The sequence below is a fragment of the Panthera tigris genome, chromosome A3 (assembly GCF_018350195.1).
Source record: "Panthera tigris isolate Pti1 chromosome A3, P.tigris_Pti1_mat1.1, whole genome shotgun sequence".
Lineage (NCBI taxonomy): Eukaryota > Metazoa > Chordata > Mammalia > Carnivora > Felidae > Panthera > Panthera tigris.
Window position 1 is genome coordinate 126,369,199 of NC_056662.1, and position 9,872 is coordinate 126,379,070.

Genomic DNA, 9,872 nt, shown 5'->3' on the forward strand with positions numbered 1-9,872 from the left:
TTATTTAATCTCTCTGACTTATCTTCAATTATCTGTAAAACGGAATAGAAAATAATTGCTCACATTTATTGAACACTTACCAGGCATGGAAACTGTGATAAATATCTTATTTGCATTGAGTGTATATCGCTCTCATCACAGCTCTAGGGAATACTACCCTCATTTCACAGATAAGAACAGCAAAACACAGATTAGTTAAATAATTTGCCCCAAATGACACAGATAGTAAATAGCCAATGCAGAATTGAATATAGAATTCAGATATTAATGTCTACATTTTTCTCCTCAATAGTGATGTTCCTTACTCATAGAACTCACATGCAGTTAAATAAAATAATGCATGTGAAACTCTTAACATAGTTACTGCTGAAGTAAATAACTAACTAATGTTAAAGAAAAACATTTTCTCTTAATATCCCTCTTATTGTTAACAATTTTTCCTTGGGGGTTTACATCTGAGGTATATATCCACTCATTATCCGTTGAACACCCAGCTATATATCTCTAACCCATATTTGTCTCCAGAAATACATAACTGTATCTCTTTACCTGCTTGCAAGCCTGGATATGAAATCAGCATATATAAAATGGAAAAGGTCCCATTGCTTTTCTTCTCTTCAGCTTATGATCCTTGCCTCAGTGAATGATACACTCATATTTCTAGGCCCTTGAACATAAACGTTAGAGTCATCATTGTATGTCCACTTTGTATCTCAATGTCAACATTCAGTAAACAGAGAGTTCCTGCTTATCATAACTCAGAAATATTTTTTGAATGTTTCCATTTTCTACTAGTTTTGATTTCTCTAATAAAATGTTAGTCATATCTTACCTAAATTGTTACAATATCTTCCTAAAGTATCCTTGCCTTTCTATAGTATCTTGTGCTTGACAACCAATTATCTTTTCAAATCTTTGGGTAGTAAACATTTTATTTTTTAATTTTTATTTAAAAGTTTTTTTAATGTTTATTTATTTTTGAGAGAGAGAGGGAGACAGAGACAGACAGAGCACGAGCAGGGGAGGGGCAGAGAGAGTGGGAGACACAGAATCTCAAGCAGGCTCCAGGCTCTGAGCTGTCAACACAGAGCCTGACGTGGGACTTGAAGTCACAAACTGCGAGATCATAACCTGAGCCGAAGTCAGATGCTTAACCAACTGAGCCACCCAGGCTCCCTGAGGGTGGTAAACATTTTAAAAACTTATAGGTCTTTTTGTTTAAACCAAACCCTAAGTGGAAGCTGAACATGAAATGATATTCGGAGCAGAGCTATTCTAACTGAGTTGAAGATGTGGAACTTGGAAGCAAGTGCTTTCTTATTTTCTTCTGATCTTGTCTTCTCTGGATTGGCTCCTCAGTGGTCCCTGCATATCCTGAGAGAATGGTTAGAAAAGTTTTGTTTTAAAACAGACTTAACCATAAAGTTAATAATGCATGAATCCTTTGCTAATATGGCACTCAAGACCCTTCACAGTTTTTAGCCCTTAACTGTGAAGACCCTTTCACCTATTGTCAGTCTCATCCACTGCCACCTGCACCTCATAGGCACATTTGTTATTTAACATTATTTAATCATCCAATTTCTGCTTGCATCTCCATTCCTTTGCTTTTTGGTCTGGACTTTCTGAAATGTTCTCTTCTTTCTCTGTCTCATTTGATATAATTTATTCTTAGAGACTTGGCTTAAATGTCACCCCCTTTATATAATCTTTATAGAATATCACAGTCAAATTTTAACTCCCTCCTTTGTACTCTATAATCTGGGGTTTGGCTTACACTAAAGATTGAACTGCTACCTTATTTTATTTGAGTTACTTGTGTATATGCCTATTTCTTCCTCTCCTGTATCAATATATCTTGAGCTCCTGTGGTTCAGAAACATGTATTTTTCTTTTTCTTTTTCTTTTCTTCTTTTCTTTTCTTTTCTTTTCTTTTCTTTTCTTTTCTTTTCTTTTCTTTATTTTCTTTTCTTTTTGTTATTCCTTCAACACTTACCTGTATTTTATATATATATTATATATATAAATTTATATATATTATATATATATATTTTATATATATATATAATATATATATATAAATAAAATCTGGGGCCTGATAGCTTTTGCTTTAAATTTCTCATTATCAGGTATTATTCGTGGTATTTCTACCTGAGATATTCTGATACATGATCAGTTTTCGATCTGAAACTGTTCTCATTATCATTTCTGATGTTTACTCTTTTATCCATCCATCAATGCATCCATCCATCCATCCTTCCATGCTCAGCATAATCATTCTTAGGGGGTGCCTCGGTGACTCAGTTGGTTGAGCATCTGATTTTGATTTCAGCTCAGGTCATGATCTCACAGTTCATGGAATCCAGCCCCATGTCAGCCTCTGCACTGACATCCCAGAGCCTGCTTGGGATTCTCTCTCTCTCCCTCTCTCTCTGCCCCTCCCCTTATCATGCTTTCTCTCTCTCAAAATAAACAAATAAACTAAAAAAAGAGAAATACCTGAGCCATCCATTTCTTTTATGTAGTTTTCCCTTACCACACAGAGAGATTTATCCTTTCTGCAAATACCTGCAGCTCCACTGTCTCTGCTTTATCTTCTTAATCTATTTTTAACAACTTTCTTTCTTTCCTTTTTTTTTTTTTTTTTGGTTACATATATGTGCATTATTTCCCCAACTGGAATCTTAAATTCTTTTAGAATAAAGACCATAGAGGTGCCTGGGTGGCTCAGTTGGTTAAGCATCTGACTCTTGATTTTGGCTCAGGTCATGGTCTTACAGTTTGTGAGTTAAAGCCCCACATCAGGCTCTGTGCTGACATCACAGAGTCTGCTTGGGATTCTGTCTCTCCCTCTCTCTCTCTGCCCCTCCCCCGCTTGTGCATGCATGCTCTCTCTCCTCTCTCTCTCTCTACTCAAATAAAAAAAATGAAAAATAAAAAATAAAAAAATAAATACCATAAATTTATAGTATTTTGTATGTCTCATAGAACATAATTCACAGTTAGAACTTGTGACTTTCTTTTTTTTTACTATATGTCAACTTTTCCCACATGAGGTGCTAGCATGGTGACAAACATATTTAAGTCAATGAATCTTCAACCCCACATGATTTCCTGCTACCAAAAGATTCATGAAGAATTTATCAAATTCAACACCCAAAAAACAAATAATCCAGTTAAGAAATGGGCAGAAGAAATGAGTAGACGTTTTTCCAAAGAAGACATCTAGATGACCAACAGACACATGAAAAGATGTTCAATATCACTCATAATCAGGGAAATACAAATCAAAACCATGATGAAATACCACCTCAAACCTGTCAGAATGGCTAAAATTAACAACACAGGGAACAACAGATGTTGGCAAGGATGTGGAGAAAGGGGAATCCTCTTACACTGTTGGTAAGAATGCAAACTGGTACAGCTACTCAGGAAATAGTATGGAGGTTCCTCAAAAGAAACCTAGCAATTGCACTACTAGGTTTTTATCCAAAGGCTACAAAAATACTTATTCAAAGGGGTACATGCACCCCAATGTTTATAGTAGCAGTTTGGCTATCAACAGTAGCCAAATTATGGAAAGAGCCCAAAGGTCCATTTACTGATGAATGGATAAAGAAGATGTATGTATGTGTGTGTGTGTGTGTGTGTGTGCACATACAGATATAATTGAATATTACTCAGCCATCCAAAAAAAAAAAAAAAAACAAAGAAATCTTGACATTTGCAACCATGTGGATGGAGCTAGAATATATTATTTTAAATGAAATAAAAGTCAGTCAGAGAAAGACAAATACCATATGATTTCACTCACATGTGGAATTTTAAGAGACAAAACAGATGAACATGGGAAAAGGGGGAAAAAGAGATAGAGAGAGACAAACCATAAGAAGCTCTTAACTATAGAGAACAAACTGAAGGTTGATGGAGGGAGGTGAGTGAGAGAATGGGCTAATGGGTGTTGGGTATTAAGGAAGGCACTTGTGTTGAGCCCTGAGTGTTGTATGTTATGTGATGAATCACTAAATTCTGCTTCTGAAACTAATATTACACTATATGTTAACTAGCTAGAATTTAACTAAAGGTTTGAAAAAAAGTTTTTGTTTGCATTAAGAAAAATATTATTAAAGATCAACATACTCTTCCCTCCTCCAACACCCCTCCCCCTCCACTTCATGTTTTATATCAAAGGATTCTCCTATGTTTGGTCATTGGCATTCCAAATAACAAATTCAGCACTATCACAGGAGGACAGCTCAAAGCAGGATTCTGCCTATGTTATCTAAATGCAGTATTGTGTTGTAGGTCTCTAAAGAATTTGTTTGCAACTCTCAAATGTTGCCTCAGAGGACATTCCCAAATTATATATCATAGATATTGTCCTAAAAGGTTTTCATAAATACATTTTTCAAGCATTATGCTAAACAAAGATAAAACTATTACATTACTGTCGTACATCTTAGACTAACAGACTAATGCACACTGAATATATCAACGGGGAAAATATGCAACATTTTCTAAAATTATTTGACCATGGAAAGCTGTTCTTCAGAACTTTTATCACATATTGGAATCAAGATGAATGCTCTTTGGGAAGCACTGCATCAAGAATTCAATCCTGTACTTTGTCACTGATCTTAACAGCTGGATGAGTTCATTTTTTTCTGTGTGTGTGCGTGCGCATGCACACACAGGTGTGTATGAGAGTGTGGAGGTCCAGAGAAAATATAGTTCACTTTTTAAAGATCATATGGCTATCCAGCAGCATAATTATGCTCAGAACACCTGCATTATTCTGTTGTTCACTTCACTATGTTACCTACATCCCTCAATAGGTTCCAACTCCCTGATTCCATATCTGGTTCTTCTGCTTCCCTGAGGTAGACACAGTGAGGTTCTCTCTTTGCTCATGGTAAATGCATGTTAAATGTTTATAGTTCTTTTGTTTGTGAGTTACAGGTTATTTCTCCTTGACATTACAAGTACATCAAAATATGCTTCTTTTCATACTGCAAAAGTGTACCTACACAAATAAATTCCTGGAATGGTATAAGACCCTGAAGCAAACTAACTTTAGTAGCAGACTTAGGTTATGTATTTATTACAGAATGATTGTTTTATATCCTTAGGTTAACTATTGGCTTTCTGAAAATTTTCATAAGGCAGGAGAATGTGCATATTTGTTCCAAGATTTAGCAAACACCCAAAGAACTTAGGTTAATAGGTATATTCTACAGTTAAGTTGATACATACACATTGGTGTTTCCTATGTTTTGCTATCAGTTCAAAGAATTTGAGTCTTTTATTTAAATCAGTCTTTAGACCCTTTCCAATGATAAATCATTATTACCCTTTACTCATTTTTTCATAGGAAGGAACATCCATGGAGAGGGGATATTTGAAGAAACACTTGTTCTGTTCCTTTCCAGGACTCCACCACCACAAACACATTCAAAAAAAAAAAAAAAAAAAAAGGTGAAGCTAATTTAATTGGGTACATCCTTATCTACTTTGGAGAACATTTTTTTTTAGCCACCACAGTGATTTCACTGTAAAGGCAATGTGGATGTTGGATTTCCTATTATTTCTTGTCCTCTTTGAACTCAGTGTGCCCAGGTGCATTGAATAGATGGGTTTCCAGTTTGTATGAAATGAACCTATGGAATAGGCTTTCCAGTTTCAGGAAGACATGAAATATTTTCTACCTGCTCTGATTGTGACTGGTGGGTGAGTCAGGTCTCATGCCTCCCATGTGGGACAAAATAGGCCACCCAGATTGGCTTCAGGTCTCCCTTGCATGCTTTGGAGCCCTATGATAGTCTTTGGGTATCCATTAATAAAAGTGATATTTGATCTCCATTTTGTTCCTAGTGCCTTTATCTACTGATTAAATGCTGGAGGTCAAGAGGATAATTAAGTGCTACTTGGACCACCAAAAGTACTGTGTATATAGACAGTTCAGGATCTGAGTGAATGTTGAGAGGGGATTGACTGATGCAGATTTTATGGGACTTCAAACACCTATTTTGGGGATTTTCTTTTTAGAAAAAAAAGAAAAAATGAGATACAAAAGTAAATATTAATTTAGACTGAAAAATATACATGCGAAAAAATGAAAAATTTCAGCACATGAAAAATTTTTAAAGTTGAGAGCTATCATAGTTTTTATTAACTGCTTTTCTTACCTCTATAATATTTTTTCTTTGTTTATTTGGTTAAGCTGTATTTGATTATATTTTTGTATGATGATATTTTATAATATTATCTATAGAGAGAATAAAAAAAATTCACCTTTTTGTCTATAGGTGTTAATTGAATTAAAAAATATTGATCAATAATAATTTTTGCAATGGTATTTATATTTCTGGGGTCATTGTTAAATTTAGGAAAATCTCTATCATCTTTCATATTAAGTTATAGGATTTGGAAGAATTTTCAGCTCTGTTCCTTTCAAACTTTGTCTCTTTTCTATTACCCACTTAATTCTAGCACCAGGTACTATGGGACTTATTCCTATCAGCCTTCAACCTCTGCCCTATACCTTCATGTCAAAATATGAGGTCACTTGCCACAGTTGGTGGCAGTAGTGTCCCTGGAAGACATCCCTATACAAAACGACTATCAAAGACTTAACTATACATGGAAGTGTTGTGAGCCACATCAGTATATTTCTTTAAAACCAAACTGAATATATCTCAAGTTCAGTTTTCCTTTTTTCTAGGTACTCCATACCTTTTGGTTAGGTGCTCTGTGCCTGACAGGAAGGGGAGTGTGACAGATAAAGTGGAAAGTCAATGGTCTTAACTGTCTGCTGCTAAAACATATTTATTCTGCAAATTTTATAAAATCGCATAACTGATTGAATACACTATTTGCCTCTTCCAGAACCTCAAGGGGACTTTGCAAAGTAAGAGCCCTGGAGGATTAAACTTCATACTAAATCTGTTTCTGAGCAGAAAGTCTTGTCATTGTAGAAACCAAAAAACCTATGAGGGTATTATATTTGTAACTTGAGAAATGAGTCAGGTTTTTAACTGAAGAAGAGCTTTGGTACCTATTTTTAAATCAGAAATGCTCTCTAATGATCTCCTGTAGAAAGACAATTTAAGATGGGAATTCTTTCCTGGAGTTTTAAATGCATAGAATAACAACAATTACTTTTTACTGACCATTTACATATGTGCCAGCACTTACCATATATGATCTCTAATCTCACAAGAGCCCTGTAAAACTGGGAGAGCAAAGACTCATGGCAGTAGTTCTCCCAGGTGTCATCTTTGCTCTCTAAAGACTCCTGTTGGAAAGAAAAAGTCATGGAATGAGGATCATGCTTTTACAGACTTACTTCATTTGAATTTCAAAGGTATCCAAAAGCTAGATAGATAAATCAATTTTGAGAGTTTAAACCGTGATTCAGAATAAGGTTAAAATTTTAACAGGTAGTAGAGTTGAGATACAGTTCCGTTTTTCTTTGGATGTAAGCCAGGTACTAGATGTCATGGATTTGTTGTGTATGATTAATATTGCATATGTTTGCGTTTTTCTGCATCTTTGCAGAAACGTGCAAGGAGAGTCAAAACCTTCCATTAGCCTAACTCCCAGCCCCTGTCCTTATAAGAGCAGCCTCTTTGAGTATTTCAGAGTGTAGTTTCATCTCTTTAAAATCCTGCTTAATGCCTTCACTTGATTTTCAATTTAAAACTTGGTGTAATAATATTTCTGCCTCTGGATGTCTAAATAAAATATGTATTTCAACTGACTGTCTTCTGATTAACCTAGTGACTTTGTTCATCACACAAAAGAATCATAGGATAAGGAAGCCAATATCTGCTTCACTAATCATGAGGTAAGTGAAAATGTACTGATCTCAGTTTTCCAGTCAGACCTTTCACAAATGGATAATTCCTTGAACACATTTAAAAATGAGTAAAAACTAACACCCTGAATAAGCCAGACTTTTTAATGGTTAGGTGGTTTTGATGAGAAACTTTATGGAGTCATTGCCTGTTACCTTACTTTAACACATTTCAGACTTGGAATCTTAACCAGTCTCCTAGTCAGAAGGATCATTACAAAGTTATATTTTCCTGTTATATGCTCTGGGAGCTGGATGTATTCTTATTGGGGGAAGAGAAGGACTAGTAAGATGATTACTAGATTTCTGCATTTTTCTGTTCTTTTTTCTTTTTCTCAGTTTATGTTTTCCCTTGTGTATGTTCCCAAAAAAAACTATTGAAGACTGTGTTTGTCAAATGAGTAAACTTGATGTCACATGAAGCATTTACCTACCTAGGTTTTTGTTCTGAAGATGGTGTCACCATTCCACAAAGAAATCAAGTGCATGGACTTTGTTATAGGTTGTGCCCACGTTGAGGAGCCCTTTCCAGGTCATGTTTTGGATGATTAAGATTGCCAGATATTAAAGGCATTACTGATTGGTACTTGAGCAATGCTAGAACTATCTGTCTGAATGAGAAATATTCCTTGCATCCCAAAGGATGTTGTTCTTTCATGACTAGGTTTTCTAAACATTCTTCCTTCTTCTGGAATGTTCTTTGTCTTCAAATGTATTGGAGCAAAGCCCACTCATCCACTAGGACTAAGCTTCAGTATCACTGCCCCCTTCATAGCCTTGTCTGGCACTGTCTTCTTCTCCCAGGAACGGTTTCTCTTGGACATAAAACTTGTCTATTTAAAAAATTACCATTATGTATAACTTCCTTCTTCACTGAAGAGTGAGATCTTTGAGAGCAGAAACCATATTTTATTCATTTTTGCATCTCTGCCTGTTGGCAAAATGCCTATCATATACAGTCCCTCAATCTATACCCATTAATTAAACTATTCATTCATTCACTAATTCATGCAACAAACGTGACTTAAGAAATGTCATTGGAAGCAAATAAACTACATTGACAATTCCCTCAAAGAGTTGGTGTATTGGATTTAGGATCTATCATTACTCATTAAGCAAGCTGAGATCTGCTTTAATCAAAAGTCTCCTTTGGCTGTTTAACTTAAAAGCTTCATATCCACACAGTTGCCTGTGCCCATGGCAACTGAAATGCATGAATGCAGGTTCTGAAATATAATCTTTCTAGAAAGCCAGGGCTCCTATTAAAGCTGTAGTTTACATCCACGTCCATCCTACACAGGTGTTATCACAGGCCTGCATGGATGACTATTTCAGCTAGGCAGTAGTGACTTCATATGACATCATGTCTACAAAGCGGTTTCCCCTTAGAGCATAGTGAGCTGTTGATAGATCTAATGTGGTGAGATCACAGGATCACATCATTTTGTGAGAGGCCTACCTGCAATGAAGGTATAGCCTGTAATATTTTATGTATGTGCCAGGCAGCATCACAGTTTTCCTTCCCCAGCTTAACAGAGGTAGCAACTCTATCTGTGTTTTCTCTGGATGTCTAGAGACAGGGGAAGCATGTATGTCCTATGCTACTTGGTAAAGGAATTCTGAGTGGGAATGGCTCCTGTGTGAGGTCACAGAAACAAGACATGGACAATGCTACTTGTGATGGGAAATCATTCAATGGACACACTTAGGAATATATTATTAGATCTTTAGGTCTAAAACTTTGGGTAGGTGAGTTTAACTCACCCTTAACTTCAGGATCTCCATTTTGATGGGAACTAGGAACTATAGAGAATTGTATAGATTTGGGATATTTATTACATTCCCATATATTATATATATAATTATAATATGTACACATCTTATTCTCTAGAGAGCTTAGAGGTAAAATCCTTACAATGTGAAGAGAACATGGCCCTGTCTTAAGGTGCAATGAGGAAGTGGTGAGCTGAGGAGAATGTGCGTATCCTTCAGCCTCTTGCATGGAGAGAGTAAACCA

General features: G+C 35.7%; 1 long non-coding RNA gene across 1 annotated transcript; it reads right to left on the reverse strand.

The window, feature by feature from the left end:
* Positions 1-555: 555 nt before the first annotated feature.
* Positions 556-9,435, reverse strand: LOC122237074. Its single transcript, XR_006215281.1, has 3 exons — positions 9,315-9,435; positions 7,195-7,294; positions 556-667 (listed from the first exon to the last, which is right to left on the reverse strand). It is a non-coding gene; the product is annotated as an uncharacterized LOC122237074 (long non-coding RNA).
* Positions 9,436-9,872: the final 437 nt, after the last annotated feature.